This window comes from Ictidomys tridecemlineatus, chromosome 10, assembly GCF_052094955.1.
Source record: "Ictidomys tridecemlineatus isolate mIctTri1 chromosome 10, mIctTri1.hap1, whole genome shotgun sequence".
In the NCBI taxonomy this organism is placed as follows: Eukaryota; Metazoa; Chordata; class Mammalia; order Rodentia; family Sciuridae; genus Ictidomys; species Ictidomys tridecemlineatus.
This window is the reverse complement of record NC_135486.1, coordinates 58,505,072-58,530,382: the sequence shown is the minus strand read 5'-3', so window position 1 is coordinate 58,530,382 and position 25,311 is coordinate 58,505,072. Positions and strand designations below refer to the sequence as shown.

The window sequence follows — 25,311 nt, the reverse complement described above, 5'->3', positions numbered from 1 at the left end:
GACACAGCCACTTCAATGCTTATAGCAGTTCAATTCACAATAGCTAAGCTATGGAACCAACCTAGGTGCCCTTCAACAGATGAATGGTTAAAGAAATTGTGGTATATATTCCTACTTGAATATTACTCAGCCTTAAGGAAAAGTGAAATTATGGCATTTGCCAGTAAATGGATGGAACTGGAAAATATCATGCTAAGCAAAATATGCCAATCCCAAAGAACTACAGGCAGAATGTTCCTTCTGATGTGCAGATGCTAATTCACATTAAGTGGGGGTAGGGAAAAATAGAGGCACCTTGGATTAGATAGAGGGGAATGAAGGGAGGGGAGAGGTATGGGGGTAGGAATGATATTAGAATGAATTTGACATTATTATTCTATATACATACATGATTACATGACCTGCATAACTCTGCACCATGTACAACCAGAAGAATGAGAAATTATACTCCATTTATGTATGATGTGTCAAAATGCATTCTAGTGTCATGTATAACTTAAGAGAGCAAATAAAAAATATATTATGTAATTAAAAATGAAAACAAGACGGTGTTAAAAAGAGCTGGGACCAGGAAGACGCAAAGTGAGGCACTTACCTCCAATTCAAAATTTAGGTGGGGGAAAAATGATAGTCAGTAATTAAATAATAAATAAATATGAAAGGGAGAGTGATAGAGAAAGAAAACACCAAATCAATGCAGAAAAACTTATACAATGAGTAAAACAGCAAAATTTTAAATAAAGATACAATTAGTATTACCTACTGATTTTTCCTTTTTCTTCAAGAGATACGTATATATATCTCCACACAACATTATTTCTGACACTTTTGGCTTTTCATTTATCATGCATCTGCTGCACTAATTTTGATTTTAAAATATTTCGTTAAGTTTTTTGTTTTTGTTTTTATCTTGGTTACTTAAGTTTTTGTACCCTCATAATCCTTATGCCAGAGGTGTTCTGGCCTTTTTCTTGTTCCCACCCTGACTTTCTGAAGTGGGTATAAAAATTCCAGGGTCACACAGCCTGTGGGTAGTGTGGTTTGGGCTCAGCAAGGGGCCTCACTTTGCCTTCCTTTGAGAACACTTCTTATGGTGTCAAAGCGACTGTGGAATCTAACAGCTCTGGAGGAAGTTGTTTTGTTGCTTTCCAGTCTGGAACCTTCCATAGCCTAAGTTGGAGTGTTGGGGTGGTAACTCTGGGCTAGAGATTTCAGAATGGAAATTCAACTTTGACAGGTGTTCAGGAAGGAGTCAAAGGCTACCAATGAGAGACATGTTAAATTTGTTGTTGTTGTTGTTGTTAGATAAGATTCAATCCTAAAGTGATAAGGAAAAAAAATACTGATAGTGTAGAAACATACCATCTAAGTAGTAAATTCTGAGAAGAAACTACTCTTGCATAGCTCAACAATGCAAAAATAAGTTCTCTTACATGGTTTAAGTATTTTTCTTAGATTACCTCATCTATTCATTTATGTGATATAATCAAGAATTGTGAGACACAAGAGTAGAGCTTGGGAGAGGAGCCGTGTTTTCTGTCTGAGCAGGACAGAAGGAAAAAGCAGTGGATAATAGTAAGAGGAAAGGTTTAGTTGCAGAAGAGAAGAGGGATACTGAAATCAAGTATTTGTAGGAAGGTCTAGATAAGTTAAAAGAGCTCATGTCAATGAACCCATTACTCAGGGAAGCAGGACCCTGGGACCAGTGGGGTGGATGGAGGAGGAAATGGCAAAGACCAGTGGATGATTCTGTAATGCTTTTTGTGCTATGCTTTGGATAAGTGTCCTCCAAAGGCCTATGTACTATGGAACCTTTAAGAGGTGAAGCCTATTTGGAGGTCTTCTGGCCATATGCCCTCCTGGCCCCCTTTTCTCCCTCTCTCTTTGCTTCCTAGCATGCATAATCTGAGCAATTTGCTCCCCACCATGATGTGCTGCATGATGTGCACATCAACTGGGTCAACTGACCATGGGCTGAAACCTCCACTGAGCCAAAATAACCTTTCCTTTCTTTAAGGTGATTGTTCTCAGGTATTTGTCAGAGTAATGCAAAACTGACTAAGACAGTATGTTCTGTAGTCAACAAGATACAGACACAGGAGTTCTTTAAAATACAAGGTCTTGATAAGAAAGTCCAAAATTAAAGTAATATTTTGATAATTATGCTCTCATCCAACTCCTCGACCTGATTCCTGTCTTGTTTTATTTAACTGTAACAATATTCACTCCTCTGCTTTAGCTAGGGTTCTTGAGCTCAAGATTGGTTCTATTCTCCACCTTTATCTATAACAGGTAAATGTTAGCCACAAGTCTTGCACCTTCTGTTTCTAAAATGGAGGCTGCAAAGCCAAATTATTTGCAATAATCTGGTGGTTGCATTTAAATAGGATGGGGTTAGTGTATTAAAATGGAAATCTGGCCTAGTTAAAGCTGTCTGTCACCACTGACTTCCATAAAGTGGGGGAAAGTGGACCTAATTTTGCCAGATCTGCTGCTGGGTGGGAAATCTTTCTATCTGCCAAAGTATAACATCTAGAATTTTCCATGTTTATTTCATTTTTTTTCCCATAAAAACTAAGTTCAAGAGAACATATTTCCAGTGGTAATAGATCTAAGATTACATAGTGGAAATGAATATGAATCTAAGATTTACTTAATAAAATGTAGTTTTCCAAAACACACTGGGAGTTTTCTAAAGGGCAACTATTTTTATATGTTGAATGAGTTGCTGCACTTATTTTTAATATTTTGTTCATTCTGAATACCATCCTCTCAAGATTGTTAATTTAAAAACACAACAAAAAGCTTACATAGCAGGAGAATCAGGAGCGACATTAGAGCTTCGGTGCTACCTAGTATGCTGAAAAAAAAGTGAAAAAGAAAAGAATATAACCATATCTGTAAAATCACAGATCACCTATCAATGGTAAACCCAAGGAAAAAAGGATATTTACCCAAGATAAGACGAAAGATTAACCTAATTGCTATGAGAGTGGCTTTTTTTTTTTTTTGACAGTGCTAGGTATTGAACCCAGATCCTTATGCATGTTACACAAGCACTCTACCAACTGAGCTATACCCCCAGCTCAAAAATAACTTTGAAAAACATTCTCTTCCAACTTCTAGTGGGAAACAGTTACACACCTCATAGGAAAGGAATTTTCTGGAGAACACAGGCAACAAAGAAAATCCATAAGCTCAGTGACGTAAACCATCTAATTTATCAAGACAGCATAAAAGCCTAACTAAAAATTGCGATTCATAGGTAACTCAATTTGACTTACTAGGGCCAGAAACAGAATCGTCTGTTTTCTTTGCTCCTTCATTTATGGTTCTAACTTCTTCCTCCCAATGTAGCCTTTCACTAATCTTATAAGTGGATCTGTCTTTGCTTTCTTCACTGAGCATCCTGGTTTAACTAATTTGGGGAGAATAATGAGGCCTGTCTGACAACTGGTCACATTATTAGCATCAGCAGTCTATTTTCCTGTTCGGATTTCAGGCAAGCCACAAACCTTTGAGAATCATAGCTTTGGTTTGGTTTGGTGACAAAAACATTGAAAAAAAAATGCAACCTCACAATGAGTTCGTAGACCCAAAGGCTGCCAGCAACTCTGGTTGACCTAGTTAGTACTGTAGTGGAAAAAGAGGGAGGGGATACAATTGAAGAGCACAGTTCTAATTAAAGTATTTAGACGGTTAAAGTTTTTAAAATTCAACTCTTTGTTTGAAGTGAAAACAACTAATATTTGGCCCAGATAGAAACTATATCAGAAATTAACCAATTTCTTTACATTTCAGAAACTCCAATTAAACTTGAAATGAAGCTCAATGGGTTTAAACTCTATGAGTTAAGGTTTATTAAGTTCTAACAGTTTCTTTTGCATTTAGTTTGCAGTATTTTGTTTTTAAAACAAACACTTGTCAGTATTATAGAAAGAAGTAGATGATAAGAATTTACTTGGAAAGATTTTTAAATTCTGTTTCCTATGTGTATTTCTTAGTAAAGTACTGCATGATGCTCCTTGTCCTTTTCTATTAGTTATTAAATAAGCAGATCAATGACATTCATATTTGAAACATGTACACGAATTTTCTAAATGTTTCTTTGTCTCTATTTATAGGAGGTGCCAAAGTAAGTTTTTGGTTCAGAGTAGATCTAGGTATTTCCTTTTTCAGGGTCATGCAAAGCAAGGATCTCTTCTTTAACTGAGCTTTAAAACATTCCTGGCAGTGTCAATATCAAAATAAATACAAGTTCCATTTCTGAAAACGAACATGGAATTGAGTTGACTATAAAAGTGATGTTGTTGCAACTCGTTTCAACAAAGAAAAGTCCTAAAATTAAAAACATGTTTCTTCTGTCATGTGTCATACAAGAAAAAAAAATGGAAAAAAGGAAATTTTAATGTGTTCCTAATTTAGATTCCTGTTTTACTATAAACATAACTTTCTCCAACAATGACACACACAAATATGTGGTGCCACTCTTGAGTATTGAAGATGTTTCTTTTTTTCAGTTTTGGTTCCCACCATTGGTATATAAAAAGAGTTTACACATGCCTATATCTGAGCAATGATGGGAGATGGGTCTACTATTTACATGCACGTTTCTTGAACACCAATTTAATCTTGAAGACAAAAGCATCATGAGAAGTACTTCTTGGAGGAATTAAAGTTTGGGATGTTAGTCTTGGGGTCGTGTTTTGGTCAATGCACAAACCAGTGAATTGCCTAGTTCACAATGTTAGCAAATTTTAAAATCACGACTTATGGTTACTTATATGTATAATCTGAAGGACATGGTAAATGACAACTCTCAGGAAGAAAAGGAGGACAATAAGATCTGGGAAGGGAGAAGGGAAAGGCCAACAATGGGCCCTGGGCTCTGGGCTTTTATACTTTCCCAGTAACAATGAGTCCTGGTTGGAGAAGACAAACACTGGGCTCTGGGCTCTGGACTCTCATCCCAATTTCAATGGGTTTCAGTTGTTTTCCCAATACAGGCTTGGAACCTGCACAACTAGTGTCCTGATTGACCAAGTATCTAATAATTAAGTCACACCAAACATTCTGCTATGATGAACTCTCATTAAAATCTATAAAAATCAGACCTCTCTTATAACCAGTTGCCATTTTCTCCCCTGAAAATGTGCCATTCCACCACTGCTTAATAAGGACACCTTGCTTAGTATGAAGATTCCTTAAAAAACTTGGAACAGAACCTCCATTTGACCCAGTGATCCCACTCCTAGGTTTATACTCAAAGGACTTAAAATCAGCAAATTTCAATGTTGCAGCCACATCAATGTTTATAGCAGCTCAATTCACAATAGCTAAACCTATGGAACCAACCTAGGTGCTCTTCAACAGATGAATGGATAAAGAGAATGTAGACTGTATCCACAATGGAATATCACTTTGCCTTAAAGAAGAATGAAATTATGGCATTTTCAGGTAAATGGATGGAGTTGGAGAATATCATGCAAAGCAAATTAAGCCAATCCCAAAGAACTAAAGGCTAAATGTTTTCTCTGATATGTGGATGCTGATCCATATAGGGGGATGGCAAGAGAAGAATGGAGGAACTTTGGATGGGGCAGAGGGGAGTGAGGAGAAAGGAAGGGTGTGGGTATGGGAAGGATAGTGGAATGAGATGGACATTATCACCCTATGTATGATGGCACAAACGTGATTTGTGATTCTGCATGGTGTACAACCAGAGAAATGAGAAGTTGTGTTCTATTTGAGTACAATGAGTTAAAATGCATTCTGCTGTTGTTTAACTAATTAGAAAAAAATTTTTAAAAAACACTCAAAAAAAAAAAAAGACAGCGTCTGCTCCCATTCTCAAGTTATTTTTGCTTACATGTTCTGCATAAAATACTTTGTAATTTTAGCCCATAAATTTATAGAAATTCACAATGAAAATGAACTGGGCACAGACTCAATCTATGTGAGCAAATCTACATTTTTTAAAATAATGGAGATAAATTAATTGCTTACTCTGAGTTTTGAAATAAGCTGGGGGGATGGTGAATCTGATATAAGAATTTTATGTCAGATTTTCTCTATGTAGCTTGAGCCCGAGTCTCAGATCTGGAATAGGTAGCTGGTCTCATTTGCTGTTCCTTTCTTCATTTGCTTCTCTTTCTTCCTGGGTTGCCTTCTTCTCCCAGTTGGACAGCTAGTTTACAGTTCTCAGTAGAGATACCGGATAACTATTATTTTTATGGGGTAGCAGACAATTGATTATTGGGGTGATGCTGTCCAGAATACAATAAATAAAATGTGTTCCATCACACGAGAGGCATTGGATTGAAGGGAAAAGTCTTTCACATTTCATTGGGCTCATCTGGTTTTTGACACTCTCTAGAAGATTCATTCTCTTTCTCTTTACTCGCTGTCAGGTCTCTATGCTTAAACCTTCAGGGGAGGCAGATAAGTTTCCCAGGCTGCATCTGTCAGATTCTACATGACAATAACACTCCATTCCCATTCTCCCTCCCACCACCATCTAGCTTAGAGATTGATGGAGAATCTTAGCAGGTTGTGAAGAAGTCATAGAAGGTTGTACATTGACTTTGCAATAGGATCCTTGATTAACCATAAATAATTAATTCATTTTTAAACGTGTTGTATTGGTCAACAAAAATATGAGGAAAGATATGAATTGGAAGAAGCAGGAGGACCCGCCCAGACATTATGCAAAAACACTTTCTCGAATTCTTCATGTAAGACAATGGTGTAATCTTTATACAAACTTCACAGGGTAGGTGTGAGGATAAAGCGAACTATATAGTGAAAGTATTCTGTAAACTGTACTGATCAAGCATTCTGATTTTCAGAAGCAAGATGCTGTGATAAAGGTTATGGGAATTCAGAGGTCTTTAAGACTCCTGCGAGACTGCATAATAAGACCCATAAGATGCAGTCTCATTAGATTGTTGACTTCTACTTCACTATCACATAAATGTCGTGAGTGCAAGTGTGTCTGAAGGATTTAGTCTGGGGCCACCACGAAAGATTCATGGCAGGGCATGATTGCATAACATGGGGCTATGAAGTGTAGCTAGGATTTCAATTCACAGATGATGCTAGAACAAGAGGGCATTTCTAGAGACAGAGAGAATGACATTAGGAATGACATAAAGCTTAAAGGATAGATAGAAGATGGCAAAGAATGGATAGTCATCTGCTCACCATTCCATCTCTACCTTTTGGCCACACACTTACATATGGAAGTGTGAAGGAATAGATATAAAAGTAAAGTAGCTAAAAGTAGAGTAAATGTAAATTTAAAGTCAGAACACCTTTGGAAATCTAGTCTTTTCCAGGATGCTGGAATTGAAGCAACTTTATACAATGTGCATGTTGGTGCTAAAATATTTAACAGTAATATGCACAAAAGGCTAAAACATGAATAGGTAAATTAGGATTTTGTTAAATTTCCGTTCTTAGCTTGTTGAAATAAACAATGGTTTGGATTTCCACAAGATGTTTTTTCCTCTGCAATTATCAAATAACTTTTTCACCTGCTGACAGACCTCATCATAATGGAAGTTCTTATTTAAACAATTGGTGACTTGCTTTGGTTGAAAGTTTAAGGAGACATTTGTTTTAACTTGGGAGTTGCTATTGTAGACATCACTTACTGAGCAAAATTTAATTGTAACATATTCAACATATAGTCTGCCTTCTGTAAGCATTTGAATGTAAGAAATTGGAAAATTGGGGCTGAGGATATAGCTCAGTGGTAGAGCACTGGCCTAGCATATATATGAAGCCCTAGGTTTGATTCCCAGTAAAAAAGTGGGGGGGGGAGGGAAATAATGGAGAGCATAGCTTCTTACTTCACAGCATAATCTCTGGACTCAGATAGCCTAAATTTGTAACCCTGCTCCGTTGTTTGTATGATCTTCAACTAGTTACTTAACCTCTCAGTGTCTCAATTACTATCTGAAAAATATAACTACTAGTGCCCATCTTATATGGTTGTTATAAAGGTTAGTAGGACCTGATAAATTGTAAAATCTCAATAGATTATAGCTCTTCAGTCCAACAATTGTGAGTTGACACCCATCTAACAGTATAGTGTTTTATAGTTTTATAACAATGTTATTAAAATCCTGCTTAAAATTAATAAGTAATAAAATTAATGAATCATTTTTATGTAAAAGAAATTACTTTTCTGAATGATATTTGCTTTAGAATTCAGCAAGAAATTTTTTAGTACAAAATATTCTTTTAGCTAAGAATTGAAGTTTCTGTGTACTTGGAATTAAGCAATTCTATGCCTGCTAATTTACAAATAATTATGAGTAGCTATTTTCTGACTATGAGTTCTAACATCAAATTTTGATACAGATGTTTCTACTCTTATATTTAAACAGATGTCAATTACATAATACATTAAACAGGAACAGAAAATTTAACTTTGATGGTTCTCCTCTTTATCTGTAGGATCCACAACTGCATATCAACTACCATATCTCAAAAAAACATTTAATTGCACAGTATTCAGCATTTTTGGTCATCATTCCCTAAACACTATGGTATAATAATGATTTACATACATTTATGTGATATTGGTATCATAACTAAAATTTATTTAAAGGAGAGGGAGGGTGTGTATATGTTATATACAAATAGTGTGCCATTTTTTATAAGGGACTTGACTATCCATGGATTTTGCTATCTATAATGGTTCTTAGAGCCAGTCCTCCATGGATACTGAGGGATGACTGAATTTTTATTAATAATTTAGAAAATTCATTAACAGATTTCTATTCAGAGCCTGCAAGGTGATTCTATAATATAGAGGTTCTCAAGCTTTGGAATGACCTGAAGATTCATTAAAGTCCCCACTGCTAGACCCTACCCTCAGGGGGTCTAATTTAGGAAGTCTCTTCATATCAATGGTTGGGCTGCCTGCCTGCTTTCCTTCCTTCCTTCCTTCCTTCCTTCCTTCCTTCCTTCCTTCCTTCCTTCCTTCCTTCCTTCCTTCCTTCCTTCCTTCCAGCTATGCTGTCAAGGCTGACTTTGAAACCTTGAATTCCTGGGCTCAAGTGATCCTCCTGCCTCAGCCTCCTAAGTATTTGGGACTACAAGTGTGTACGACTGCACCCAGTTAGATTTGTCTCTCCAACCAGTGTTTAAGTGATGTTGGTCATAGAACAACATTTTGAGAACCACTGCTATCATTCATAATGAGAGGAAAATTATTGGATTCATATTTTCTTTTTTACATATTTATTTTTATTGAGATAAATTCTTAATTTCTGAATTGAGTAAAATTTTTTTCATATATTTTTATTCTCTTTGATCTAAGGGGGCAACTATTTTTTTTTAAATAACTATTTAGCTTTGGATTCCAAAAGTCAAATAAAATCTAGCAAAATCTACTTTTCAGGAAGCTATTTGTGGATTCCATTGACAATACACTTTTTTTCTTCTTCTTCAATTTGCTGTATAAATACCTCTTACATTTTATTTCTCTTTCTTACCACGCCTTATTTTGAAGGTGATGACAATCTCCTTTTATGGAATCTTGGAATTTCATTTTGTCTAAGTGAAACCTAAAAACATCATTTCTTGTATCTACCTGCATATTGCCTTGTATAATTACACTGAATCATCATTTGAAAGTACAATTTGTGGAATCTGACACTCTGAAAATAACCCTTGATTGCAGAAAATGTTGTTCATCTGGCATCATATGCATTACTCTCATGGAGAAAAAGGTAAACCAAAAAATGAAAATATGTTCAACCCATGTACACATCAAAATTATACAATTACATAAAAATACAGCCATTATTTAGAAAAAAACTTAGAATGTGACAGACAACTAAAGATAAATTATCTACAACTAAAGATAAATGATCTATTGCCTTGTCTAATAAAGTCTTTCTTGCCACTAATTTCTCCTCATGATGGCACCAAATGTACCTAATACTGGTGCCTCAAACTTGATTATCTTCTATAATTTTATTCTGATAACCAATTATACTCTATCTTAATTCTAATTTCTTAGTTACCTTTTTCCATTCCCCTTCTCCTGCTTTCTCTTTCCATCTTGCTCATCTCCTTTTTCTTCTGCGTCATCTCTATTTTAGAAGCTGCCCCTCTGTCTCAGTCCCTTAGAGTGATGCCTCTTCCCTTCCCCCCATAGAGGGCTGTGCCATGAATGAGGGATAACTGTGGAGTTTGTTGTTACTGCCACCCTTTTTATTACAAATTCTTCTGTGTGTGTGTGTGTGTGTGTGTGTATGTGTGTGTGTGTGTGATTGTCCTTTCATTTGGGATGGAGGGGGAGCATGATTTAGTAGATAGAGGATGGTATTTAAATCAAGCTCTGTGGCTGGGGTGTAGTGTAGTTCAGTGGTAGAGCGCTTGCCAGCATGTGTGAGTTCCATCCCTAGCAATGCCTGCTATGGGGTGGGGGTGGGGGGCAGGGAGAAAAAAGCAAAGCTCTGGACACAGTTCATCTATTAGCTTCCAGATCTGTATTTGAAAATTCAGATTCCTTGTCAATATGGGTGAAGGCCATTGTTGTTTTCTTCATTTCCTGAGTTTGTATTGAGAACCAAATTAAACAATGTAGGTAAAAGTGCTTTATAAGCATAATCTAAATGTCAGGGCCAGAACTAGGGTGAAGCAAGAGAGGTACATACTGTGACAAGTTTAAGGAGGCAAATGCTCCCAGTGCAGGGCTATGTGAGGGTTGCCTTTCATTTTTTTGCCTGTGACTAATTGTCATTTGCTACTCAGCTGTGACCAATGGGTTAAAATCTTAGCATGAATGACTGCCATTAAATAGATGAAATACTCTTATTTCTCCCAAGGTAAATGTACTTAACAGATACCACAGTCTCAGGATTAAAGAAAGTTCTTAGCTAGTGGGGGATCCCCTCAAAAATTTGCAATGGATATATAGTAACCTATTCTACTCGTGAATAAGGATAGCCCTTGATTTGAAGAACACTGAGTATGACAGAGAAAAAAGCTTGGAAAGAAGCTTGCATATTTAAAAAGAATTTGCATCTAATGAGCTCCTTCTTAGAACAGTTTTCCCACTAGGGCCCTCAAAATAAGTTTAAAAAAATTTTACTATATTTAATTCAGAACCCACATTAAAAAAAATTAAAGCAAACAAAACACACACACAATTAAAGCAGAAAAGCCCTTTCAATGATTTACTCTAGAAACTGTTATGCTTCACAAGCAGATTTAAAGAAAAATTGTCTCTGCCTCAACATAACATTAAGACAAAGATTACTCCATAGTGACAAAGCTAAATCATCTCCGGAGGATAGAGTTACTTGCTCACTAATGACTATCATCTGCCAAGAACTAGTATGCTATTAATACTTGTAAAGCTGCCTGAACTAGAAATCCATTACTAGCAAAAGTACAAGTCCATTTTTATTCTAGGTAATTAATCTAATTTGACTTTCTCCTGGTCATTTTGACGCAGAAATGGATGCTGATTCTCTTCTCTATGAAGGACAAATAGATCTTCAGAGAGACTTCTCAATGAGTGACCTTAAAGCCATAGTCCTCCTTATTTATGCCTTTCTGAGTTGAGTGAATTCTCCAAGTGCAGAAATGTGTCCAGACTAAGCATGCTAGCAGAGAAGTTACCTAGTGCTGGACACTGTTGTGTAAGGAAGGAAATGGACCTGGACAAAGAGCCAGGAAAGCTACATGAACCAGGCCCCCAACCCCAAAGAAGAAGGACAAATAACCACACCCAATTCTGTTCACGAGATCACAGAATTGGAATCAGTCAGATTTCACTCTTGTACCTCTGTTGCTTCCTTCAAAGAGCACTGAAAAGGCATTAATATTGCTATACATGGCTCTTACAGAATAAAGTTTGAAAGTGTTGATTTCAGTTCTTTATTCAATGTCTGCTTAAGATTCAATCTCTGGCAAAGAAACTGCATGGTTGAGGGTGCCTTTCCAGGGTTCTAGTCAGTATTCTTCTACCAAAAGTGAGTTAAATGGGAAAAATGAGAGACTATAGCAAAAGAAAAAAAAACTTAATATTTATCCAGTGTCAGAGCAATCAGCAGAAGATTATTGAAACTGTATATATTGCACAGCTATTCCTGGATCAAAGTGACTTTATTCTCTAGTGGGATTATTTGAGTGACCCTCCTTTGGGGTCTGATTATTTTTTCCTATTATAAAGAAGACTTAACTTCATAATTAGTGGAAATTTAGAAAATACACATCAGCAGAAAATTAAAATTACGGGGGAACCTACTACCCAAAGACAAACCTTGCTAACAGTTACACTGTGTATATACATACACTTTGTGTACATACATACACTTTGTTCTAAAAATTTTATAACTTGTGTTTTCACTTTTATGATTTTTTTCTATGTAAATAAGTTTTTCTTAGCTACATTATGTTCCATTGTAGAAGTGTAATTTATAGATTTATTAGATTGAGTTGAAATATATTGTTATGAATGCATCCTATCAATATAGATAGACTGGAAAATCCTTAATATTCTTTTTTTGTGGTGAAAGAAAAATAAAAAACACTTTGCCTTTACCTATGCTTCATTTTGAACTTACTCAGGTAGTAAAATCTTTAATCTTTGGCCTGACAGACACATCTGTTGGAGAGGAAATAATCAGCACTCCACCATGTTTCCTCCACCTCTTTACCATTTCTGGCACTCCAGCCTGGCTCTGTAGGGTCAGCACCTTCCTTGTTGATGGAAGACTGCTTTTAAACTCCCATCTGGAACCCACTGTACCCTCATACAAAGGGAACCGAAAGGGCCTGAGAGTTCATGTCCTCCCCATATTACTTTTTTTTTTTTTTTTGTAGTTGTAGATGGACAGAATGCCTTTATTTTTTTATTTTTTATTCTTGTGGGTGCTAAGGATTGAATCCAGTGCCTCATGCATGCTAGGCAAGTGCTCTGCCACTGTGCTACAGCCCCAGCCCCACGGGTTGCTTTTTAACCAAGGACTGACTGGTATTGGGGGAGCAATATCTCAGCTGTTTCACCTATAGGCAGGAATGAATTGTGAGGTATTTTGCACTGTTTTTCAGTGTTATCCCACTGGATTAAAAGCCATATGCCTATTGTGATTGCTGGCTTTAAATGCACTATTTTACTGACTACTTTCCTTTCTGGTAATTTCTTCCTTTACCTACCCTTGTTTCTTGCACCTTCCATTGCATTGCTTGCATTTAAATTCTTGGCTCAGTGTCTGCTCTGGGGATACCCAAAGCCTGACAACTGTTATGGTCACTTCAATAGTGGAGATTCTGAGGGTGTGACCTATGTGTGTTGTTGTAGAGATATTGTGGGAATATATCTAGTCACTGAAAGGAAACACAGTCGTGCACCATAAAACAATGTTTGGTAAACAATGGACCACATATGCATTTGGTGGTGGTTCCATGATGCTGAAAATTTCCTATTGCCTAATGATGATCTAGCTGTGGTACGTATCACATTACTCATGTGCTTGTGGTGATGCTGGTATAAGATATTTTACACATTGACAGGGAAGCAGAGCAGTTAAGGCCCTCTTTATTTTTCACATAAAAAAACTATACACTTTTTGAGCTTGGACTTAAGATGTGTGTGTGTGTGTGTGTGTGTGTGTGTGTATGCATGCGTGCACGCAAAATCTGAAGCTAATTAGAAGTAGCCAATGTAAGAAGCTGCTTTCTGACTAGACAATTGTACTACAAAATGACACAAGTGTGCCAAAAGCAAAGTTGAATTGGGATGAATATATTAGCCTGATTTAATTTTAGAAGCCTGAACTTTAAATGTAGAGTAACAGTAGTGGCTCCTTATCTTCAGGGGGATACATTCCCTGCCTAACATCAGATAGTATATGTATATGTATGTTTTTTTTATACATAAATTCCTTTAATAAATGTTTAATTTATTATAAATTAGCCACAGAAAAAAATGACAACTGTAACTCATGATAAGATGGAACAATTATGGGCTGGGGATGTGGCTCAAGCAGTAGTGCGCTTGCCTGGCATGTGTGCAGCACTGGGTTCAATCCTCAGCACCACATACAAAGATGTTGTGTCCGCCGAAAACTAAAAAATAAATATTAAATTCTCTCTCTCTCTCTGTCTCTCTCTCTCCCCCTCTCTCTCTTTCTAAAAGAAAGATGGAACAATTATAAAAAATATAGTGTAATAAAATTTATGTGAATGTAGTTTCTTTTCTTGAGTCAAACAAATACTAGTATTTTTGGACTGTGATTATTTGTTTAATACCTGTGTTTCACTCCTGATCCTACACTTCACCTTTCACTCTCTTTTTATCACTTTCCCATAATCTCCTTCACTTTCTTTGGCCTGAAGGTGAACTGCTTCTACAAAGAATAACAAGAGGACAAACTTGCAGTTGCCATCTATTTGAACTTTAGTCGTTGTACTCATGGGAGAGAGTGATAGGTATGGTATCAGGCAGAGTGTAGTAAGCATTCTAAGAGAGGTGCAAAGTCCTTTGGGAGGACAGAGGAAGGAAAGATAAATTCTGGCAGAGGGAGAAAGGAAGGCTTTCTGGAACAGGTGGCCTTAAGCTGGGTCTGGAAGGATGGGTAGGATTTCAACAGGCGGATGTTGGGTGGGGGAGGAGGAGAAAGGAGCCACATGAACAAGAAAAATGCAGTACATGCTCCAGTGGAGTAGGATGATTGGTTCACAAGTCACAGGGTGGGAGGTGGAAGAGATGTGCATAAAATTAGATGGAGAAAGACTTTCCCCTCAATTGCCTGGGAGTTTTGGTTTTATTCGATGAACAGTATCCTGTGAGCAGGAGAGTGTCACAGTTTACATCTGCATTTTAGAGCATCATCTGAAGATACATTTCTTTTATTATTAGATACTCTTCATTGTGTTGTCTTATTTAACAGAGAATAGCACTCACATAAAATAACATCAGAGCTCTTTATCATAGATATGACTCTAAAGGAATACAGCATCTGGCCCTCTGGCCTGCTTTCCCACTTCAATTTGTTCCACTGCCATTTACACACTAAGTTCTGGACACACCTGTCTTCTAGAAGTTCCTAGAAAACACCTGGCCTTGCACTTTCCTGGCCCAGGGATTTGGTCCTAGTTCCTCCCTCAGCCTTCATAACTTTTGTACTGGCTTCTTTAGAACTGACATTTCCTCAAAGATTTCCCTGCCCACCCAATTCAAAGTAATACTCAAACTACTTTCTACAGAGCAACTAACCAAATCATTGGAACCAAAAATGCCTTTAAATAAGGGGCAAATATATATATATATATACATATATTTTTTTACATGCTTTTAATTTATTTATTTATTATTTACATGCTTGATTTTTACTCTCTGCCACTGTAATTAGATCCATAGTTATTATCCTCCAGTGTATTCCCAGAGCTCTGCAGAAGGACCTATGCACACATACAAGGGCCTCAATAAGCACTTGCCAAACGAAAGAAATGAATGGAGGGACTGAATTTGCTAGAGAACTGCAAAGATGTTACCCTGATTAGAGATACACCTAAATAAATTCAGTATCTGATGACAGAGGTTGAGATCAAGGACCCTGGAACTTACTGGTCCATGAAAGTAGAATATCTTATGTCTTTGGCACTCCTTTCCTAATCATGTTAGTTGACGCATTATTTTTAGGTGGAATTTCCTCTAGGTTCATTTGTTCTTTCTTCCTCACATCTCCCACCTCCAACATTTTCTTGACATTATTTCAACTAGGTGCTAGGTTTGGTAATTTTCCTAATGATTTGGAAATGGATTGCTGCTTTGCAGATGGCTCTGAATTGGTTTGCCCAAGAACTGGTCATAAGCCATGATTTGCTGAAAAGTGATTTTTTTTTTTTTAAGTGAAAGGGGACTTTGGAGGTCATCCAGCAGTTTTTGAAACAACTCCAAGAGCCAAACTAGTAGGTCCAGCACCTTTCCTGGCAATCTGGTTTCCTGATTTACTGCAAGGTATGGCACTGTTTATGATGCTTTTGATAGAAAATAAATGACTCTTAATTCTGCCGTAAGATGAAGTTCATATTTGAAATGTTTGAATAGGTTTTCAGTCTGTGGTTCTACAATTGGCTATAAAATTTTACAGTCTTGTTCCAAGGATATAAAAGTCATTGATGGGAGCCACCACTCCAGGGAATGAAGGGAAAATTCTAAAGATTGAGGTTATAGATGAAAGGTACTCCTTCTTGACCTTGGAATCAAAAATGTCTTAAATAAGGGGCAAATATATAAAGTTAGGTAGATTTGATCAGAGGCAACTTTTGAAATTAATCTCGCCTAGAAGATGAATAAAATATTACTAATGAACTCATCTCATGATTTCTAGAGTGAAATGCAATTGGAACTGTGAGATATAATTTATTTGTAAGTCCAGTTCACATTATAAGAGAGTGCCTCATAAATATTTTTATTGTGCTAATGAGCATCATTAGATTCCATCATAACAATGGCCTTTTGAATATTTGGGGGGAAAAATATTACTTTTTGAAAGTGTTTGCATCAAAAGTATCTAAACTTTAATAAATAGTCATTAAAATAATTTTTTTGTCATCTTCCAATTCACAAAGGTATAACTCCAGTGTTTAATGTCTTCTGACAAATAGATTTGTTGACATCTTGTTTTTAATTGGTGCTTATTAATTATACAGCATAGTAGGTTTCTTTGTGGCATATTCATATATGCATGCACATAATTTGATCTATTTGATTTCACTCCCCACTCCCCTTTTCTTCCCCTTCCCATCTCTTTCCTTCCCCTTCTTCTACACTAATAGTCATCCTGCTACTTTTATGATGCCAATTTCTTTTTTGATGTTTTTCTTTATTGGATGCTTAACATGGAAAGTCCAAAACAATTCTGAAATATGATATGAAGTATTTCCTAGGAATAACACAACTCTGAATCTTATCATTTATTTATATGCCTTAAAATGTTGTCAATTTTGGACCCTCTCCCACTCACCACTGCAAAGACAAGCAATCTTCAACACACAGTTTCCATTGCTGCCTCTTGTGTAATGGTGGTGAGGGGAGAAATTTGTATCCCTGGCCCATGCACCAAGCTGTGAGACCTGGTACTTTGCTTGTAATGTCTCCACTCCACTTCTCTGTTCTCTGATGAAATTCTGGGTACTCTTCAAAGGTCATATCAACTGTCACCTCCTTCTTGTGCTCCTATGCATGCCTGAAAAGGCTAAGGGACTTCTACGAGGTTCATTCCTATGACATACATCCTTGTGTCCTCTACAGGGAAGCAGTAGAGCACGGTACTAGGAGCTCAAACTTTGAAACCCCACATGCTGAGATTTGGGCCTCATTGCCACAGTTACATACTGATACCCTGGGACAAGTTTACCTTGCTGAGTCTCAATATTTTGACTTGAAAACCTAGCATAATTATATTGCCTCTTTTATGGGATTAGGTGAGGATTAAATGTGATAATGAACATAAATCAATTAGCAGAGTGGATGTCATGGAAAGTTCTCAGTGAATATTTGTTACTACTGTTACTATTACTACGTACATCACCTACGTGTCTTTTTCCACTAGACAGCGGACTTCCCAAGGGAATCGTTTTAACTGAGCTTAGCCTAGTCCTGGTACTCAGGGGTTTTAAATGAATACATGTGATTATTCTCAGTGTCTATTAAATGACATGTGATTTGACAAGGACTATATTATGTGAAAGGACTGACACTACCTTATATACCAGACTTCACACTTTTTCCACGTCTTTACTTGCCCTGCAGTGGCCCAGCCTCTGTCTGCCATCCCAGTGTGATTATTATTAGCACCTTCTTTCAATTTCTGAAAAGCAGTCTAGTTTGGATGATAAATGTTACAGTCATCCTAGTTTTGAGAGGAGTATCATCAGCTTGATTCCCAGAAACCAAGCTCACTACTTAGTATATTTAACCATATTTGGCAGACATTGTAGGGGGCAGTTGATCTGTTGCTGCATGGTACTGAAGTCCTTCATACAGAAGAAATGCTCTGTAAATATGGATGATAAAAGAATGAAAGGATGAAAATTGGGTCATTCTTTTTTCTTTCTTTTTCTAAAAAATAAAGTAGGGCTGATTATTGGATATTAGTCTTAGATGATAGGAAAATTGAACTGAGAAACTCTTCCTGCCACTTAGAATGAGTGGTGAGATAATCCTATGTGGATAGAATATTCAAGAGTTCAGAAATAAATCCAAATTTTTTTTAAAAAAGAAAGTTTATATATGCTTTTTTGCATATAAATAATAATAATATTTTCTTAGACTATTATAATAAAATCATATATATATATTTATACACATACATAGATATATATTCTGAATAAAGTTTTTATATATACATGTTAATATGTATATGTGTATATAAATATATGACAGTTTAAAATACAACTGAGTTAGCCCTTAGCAAAGGTGAAGTCAATATTTTCTTCATCAATTCCCAGCTCCTTTCCTTAATTTCTGCTCTGCTCTCTTGGGGTTGTGGTTCTCTCCTCCCCATGCACCCTTTTACCCTGTGCCCACTTCTGACTGTGCAGACTATGGCAACCCATGGCCCTTTGGATGAGTGTTCATATATCCCAGTCATATTTTTCTTTTCACATCATATTCTAAATTATGGAATAAAGATATTATTCCTTATTAAGGGAATTTCAGGCACTAGAAAAACCACTGGGAAGGCAATCTGGGAATGAGGATAATGTCTTAGAATCGTGTGGAGGTAGTATATTGAGTGGATGGAAAGTATGGGCTTTGGAGTAAGGCCAGGTTGAGTCTGAATTCTGGCTCCTCAATATTGGCAGTGCGGTTTTGGACTTTCGTTTATATTAAGGGGATAGTAATAGTTGAATCTTATGGGTTTGCTTTCAGAACTAAATGAGATTGGGTTTATAGAGCACCTAATAATGTGCTCAGGTCATAGTGTAGCATGAAAGTTATGCATAAAAGCTGCGGAGGCAGGCAAAGGGCCTAACTTTTACTCAGGAGAAACAATTTGACACTCTGGCTTCTGAAGAACAGAGATAATAATGCTTTGCTTACAGGATTGCTGCTAAGGCTTTAAACACACTTAAAAGATTTACCTCAGTTCTTGGCATAATAAACACTAAATAAGCTGTGGCTCCTATGACAACAGTTATTGTTAGGTTATTCTACTCTTGTCTGGGCTTAATGAATGGTAGACATTATTTTTGTTGTCATTGTTACTATTGAATTAGTGGTATTCTTGAATTCATTTGGGAAATGAATCTCTTCTTTGTTTAAATATAAAGTAGAATCTTAAATCCAACCAATCAGTTCATATAATATTTGTTATGCTGGGAAAACTTAGCCGATGTTTGAGAGATCCATTTTATTTTTCCAGGGGAAAGTTAAGGAAATGTAAAGCTATAGAGGGATTACTTAACCTTTTCCATTCCCACTGCTATTTACCAAAGGTCATCTGTGTGTGTACCTGCCCAATATAACAAGGTGACTGTTAATTCCATCTCAGGCTGCTGAGCACAGCTTAAAACATTCAGGTAAGCCCCTGTTATGAAATGGGATTTCAATTCAGTTGCTTCTAGTCACGTAGATGTACCCAAACTTGCATTTTTGATAGAAAAACAAACATTTGGTTATCTCTTTGTGCTTGGGGAGTGGGTGCGGGGAGAGAAAAACAGCCCAAAGAAATGGATCTGACCTCTCAGTAGTCAATTTCTTCATCCTACATTCTGGCCAGTGCACAAGTAAATAAAAGCTGGAAACTACAAGCCTGCTTTGCTATCTTTTCTCATGAACTTAAAATTCTGGCAACACTGATTTGAGGAAACCAGTAACAAAGACGACTACTACTTTACTGAGGTAATTCCCTTCCTTAGATTATATTTTCCCAAAGAACTACACCTGAATGTGACTGGTTTGTGTTCCAAGAATCTTTTTTTTCTTTAATAAGCATGATTATGACCCTTCAGGGAAAAACCAGAAATGAGACCACTGTCTCTGGTGTACAGCAAAACACGGAAGCCAAAGCTTGCAGAATGCAGAGCACCAAAGGTGACTCCTGAGCCATAGGCAGGCAAACCAGCATGATAATTTAGTTGCCTCCAAATGTATACATTTACTTAGACTTCCAGGAACTTGGAAAGAACTGCACAGTGGAACTGAAAAAATAAAAATAAAAAAAAATGAAGCTACTGACAAGATGACAGTGTAAACTGTGGAGAATGAGCACACCATCCCTCACAATCCAAGTTAACCAATTGAGGGATTCAAAGTCCCATTTTCACTCCATTTCCACTTCACTTTGCTCAGAAGTTGCCCTCACTATTGAATGCTGTTGTTACTTGTTTCCATACTTGTTTCTCTTAGTGGACTGCAAGCTGCTGAAATACAGGATCTAGGTCTTATTCTTTTCTGTATTCTCAGTGCCTGACACATTGTAGAAACTCAGTGAATGTTTGTTGAACATATACAAATCAGTTGTCCTACAAAATAGGACTCACATTCAGAGCTGATGGTCAATGTGATGGTATCATCTATGAATTTATTATATTTGAATAATTACAGATTTTTGCGTTTAAATCTACATGCTCTCTGTTTTTCATCTTTTCATGTACCCCTAAAACATTTTCCAGGCAATTACCTTTTGCCAGCTATGGAGGGAATTTCACAGATGGAAGAAATCTTTTCCCTGGCTTTAGTGAGATCACCAAGTCTGTGTCATGAACCATACTCTATATATTCAGAAGCTACCCTAATCAATAGTTTGGGGTTTATTTGATAGTTATGGCTGCCTGTATTGAAACAGAAAATCAGTTCAACAGCACTGTGTCTAACATTGGACTAAACAACTCCAAGCCTCAGTTGGCCAATGTTTTAATCATATGGAGACAATCTGAACTAAACTGCCATCAAGAAACAACAGGAATATCTAATGCAAGAATTAGGAATGCATATCAATTTTCACAGTGCAATTTGGTAATAATGAAAGTACACTTTCTTGTTGTCATGAAAGGGACTGTGGTAGCCAAACTATTGTTCTGGTGTGTGGTGAGTGTAAAGACCCCAATGGCCTCTCTGCCTTTGATCTTTTGAAATTCTGAAGTTGTGGGATTTTGCATGCTACACTGATAATCTGGGAAAATGTACAATCACTATAAAAGGAAATTTTTCTGTTAGTCCAAGAAGAATCGTTTATAGCAAAACCACCTGACAGAAACATGTGGGTGCATATCACCCTTATGAAGACCAAAGATATTTTTACAACCCAAGGATTTTTTCCTCCCTTTGTACAAATCCATATGGTGCCTATTCAGACATCAGTCATCAGCAATGCTGTCTCATTCAACTCCAAGAATAGAGTTCAGAATTTTTGCTCTAAATTTGGATAAAAAGAACTCAGTATTGGGAGTTAGTTGTTTTATCTTCCACATCCTAATTACTCAAAGTCAGCAGCATGTAAACTCAACTGGAGTAGAATAGCAAGCATAAATAAAGTAGTCATGGAGTATGGCTTTTCTGCCTTGGAAACACGGCTTGATCTATGCCCTGCTCCCTGCTGCTTTCTCTTCTGGAGTTAAATGCCTCCTTGTCTCTGCCAGGGATAAAACTTGCTTCACAGAGAACAGTCCATCTGTCTGCTGACTCTCATAGTCGTCTAGGGACACCATGGATGAAGACTGCTGTGCCCCATCCATGCATCCATTTAGCCAGTCATTTACTTGTTCATCCAACAGAGAGCAGTTGAAGATTCGTCTACAATTTATTGAAGAGTCTGTCCCAGGTAAATATCTGGTTATAACCATGTATGGTTCTAAAAAATTAAAAAAGGAGGATGGGGGATACCAAGAGCACTAAAACAACCTGGCCTAAGAAGACAAGATGTTTCCCTCCAGGGAGTAACTTTCTTCTGACAAACAGAAGGTAAAGATTCTGGATAGATTCTGACACAGATACATTTCCATCCTGAATCCTATCCAAAGGTCGCATTTGTTGGTTACAGAAATTCTAAGCATGATCAAACAAACCAGTCCAAATGGGGCATTTGGTCTAGAGAAGACAGTTTTGGAACTGGGAAAAACCTGAGCACATGTATCATAGAGATGATCTATCCTAAGTCCCATGATCCAAGTAGAAGGGAGGAAGATGCAAATAGAAAAAACAAAATGCACAACAGTACTTGGAAACCTGGGAAGAAGAGCCAAAGGCTACTTTACCCATCACACCAGCAAAAGGTATTGCTGGGTTTCTAGAAGTGACTGGTACTAGTTCAACTGATCTCAGCCTTGGAGTCCAAGATATGGGAGGATTTGGTATTGCAATGAGCCATAAGAAATTGATCCAAATTAAATAACAACAACAGCAGCAGCAGCAAACTTTGCTGCAATCATATGAAATCTTTCTGTTGCCCCCAAAGAAAAATGATTACTCCCCCAACTTGGCACATATCTTGTAAGTTGCACCTTGGACTTCTGTGAAATCTCTCTTGCAACACTTCCTTTGTGTACTGTTGATTTAGGCTCAGCCTAATGGTGGGTGCACATAGGGAAGGATGGTGTAGTAGAAAAAGGGACAGAAGGGGAATTAGAAAACCTAGGTTCTAATGCTAGTTCTACTAAAAAACTGATTCTCAGTCTTCAAACACATAACTTTTTGTGCATTCACTTTTCTATCTATAAAATGAGAAGACTAAATAAGTTCTAAAATTCTACAAGTTAGAAGACTTCTAACACATAATGTGTCATGGGGTGAAAAAGGCAAAAAGGCAATCATGGAAAGAGTTACACTGTAATTTGCCCAGGCCTTACGGGAACATTCCAGAATGTTCTTTCTTGGAAATAGCCTTTCAGTCCTCTGACATTCAGGGAATTTTATTTGTGCATGTCTTTACAAGTGCTATCAGTCTTTACCATGTGTCCTTGTTGACATATGTGTGTTGCCTTACAAGTGAACTTTAAGTTCCTTGAAAACACAGTATATCTTTTTATCTCTTGAACCATGTTTATCTCTTGTCTCCATTAATATTTATGGAATGAATTAATGGTTCTATGAAGAGTACTTGATTAGCTCCTCCTTCAAATAATTATTCTTTGCATTTCAAAGGAAATTAGGATCCAAACACTCCAATTTACTTATCTCAATTCACACAATTTGGATTTGAAGTCCTAATTCTAAATTATTCATAGTAATGAACTGCTCTTTTAGCAAGCCTTCACATCTATTCATCCTGAAGAACTTTGCTTCTTCTTTTTTTTTTAGAACTTTTCTTCTTAGTCCCAATTCACTAACATCAAAAGCCTGCAAAATAATAATGATAACAATAATAATGACAACAATCATAAGTATATTTTATGCTGAGATAAAAACATTGTCCCATGTAATTCTAAAACAGCATTGTATGGTTTAGATGAATATTACTGATACTAAGTAGTAATAATGCTAATAATGATGATAGTATTGGAAACAAGTTTATCAGACTTCAAATCTGTGCTGCTTGCCAGCAGTGTACAGCCACTTTGTGTTTGACTACACACCAATAAAACCTATCTGGGCTCTTATTTTCCTGGTTCTAGTATGAAAACTAAGTCAATATGAAGAGATAACCAAAGCTCTTAAGAGACAGTTCTTCAGAGTTTTGTGGTTTGGGAGTTTTTAAGCCCTCCCTTGGAATGCTTTCTTAGCTACTTAATGGTTGTGTGACATTAGGAAATTTACAGGACCTCAGTGATCCTCAGTTCTTTGTTGGTAAAATGTGGATAACAGAACTTACTTCAAGAAGATGTTATAAAAGCTTAAATTCTTCATTGCCCACCTCCCACTCTCCCTCCTAGCATAACCAATACCTTCCAAAACAAGTTCCATCACCATAAGAGAATAAAGAAGACCCTTGCAGGAACTCCTTGGCATCCACTAATAAAGAGAAGTTTACTCCTTCTTCGCTTAAATCCCAAATAAAACACTTTACCTCCCTAGAAATCTTTAGAGCCTGCCAAGGCTCCTGAAATGTTGAAAGCTATTTGCTGTCAACGCTCTCATTGAGTGAACAGGAGAGGTTGTTTGTTTCCATTTACATGATTATTTTCTGAGGCTTTTATTTGTGTTCTTGGTGGTCCAGAATTTAACATGAGGCTGTAAGATTAATGTTCTCCCTTACCCCATCCCATGATAATACTTAGACTGAGTAAAATCAGAAGCATTCTTTCTCATATTTTTCTTCCTCTTTTTTTTTTTGTAAATGTGGTCATTGGTTATATAACAACAGTGACCTCTACAGGGACAGTTTATCTTCATTAATTCACTTGCCAAACATTAAGCATTTTTATTCAGGTACCATGTAATATATCAGAGACAAAAAGATGAAGATAATAATACTCCTGTGAAGATCTGGCAAAATAGAGAGAGAGAAAAAAGAATATGAAAAGAGAATTCCAATGCAGCATGGAACCATGAATGGGAATCCCATACAGATGGGCTCCGACTCTTCAGGGCACCAGCCAATACCTCATCAACAACTGTGGCCTAGCCTTCCAATTCTATTGTCCAACAAGAAATTCTTAATGTTTAAGACCAACCATTAAAACTTCAAAGATATATGGCATAATTTACATCTTCAGGAACTCTGCCCTCCTTACAAAAGTCATTTGACCCCCCCCCCAAAAAAAAAGAAATTCCAACAAAGGAAAGAGATATACTTTTCTTTGCCTTGTGCATAGACAGCCTCAGTGTTGGGAGGTACCATCAAGGCCAAATTCCATAAAAGATGCATGATTCCTCTCAAGTGGATTCCTGGATCCTATTCATCCTATACTCCAGCACAAATTTTATTGGTCCACATGGTGATCCATTGCAGTTGGGGCAATTTCAGGTGTTGAAAAAGTTGCCATCTAATAAGACAAATTTATGTTTTGTTTTCCATGAACCTCTTTTGGATATGATGAAGCCTAAGGACTCCTCAAGATGTTTCTAAATTCAGAAAGTATACAATATTGCAATGATATTATACATCCATAAACACACACACCACACACAAAACAAAGCATAATATAGAACTATATGGTCTTATTTACAATGCACTAAATAATAGATCTAGAAGCAAGTATAATAACTATCATAATTTTCACGTAGTGCTAAGTATACTTTGAGACATCAGTATCAACTGCAAAGTGATAAAAATAGTTTTGGTTTCTTTTGGTGAGAAAAAACACAGTTCTGCTAATACTACTGGTTTTATTTTGTTTTGCATATATAACTAGAGGGAATAAAACATTTCAGTTACAGGTTAGCAGAATCCA

General features: G+C 36.7%; 1 protein-coding gene across 1 annotated transcript in view; it reads right to left on the bottom strand.

Annotated features, from left to right (window-relative positions):
• The window catches only part of Grem2 (gremlin 2, DAN family BMP antagonist), a 110,876-nt gene that overhangs the window by 70,135 nt on the left and 15,430 nt on the right, over positions 1–25,311 (bottom strand). The window lies entirely within an intron of this gene.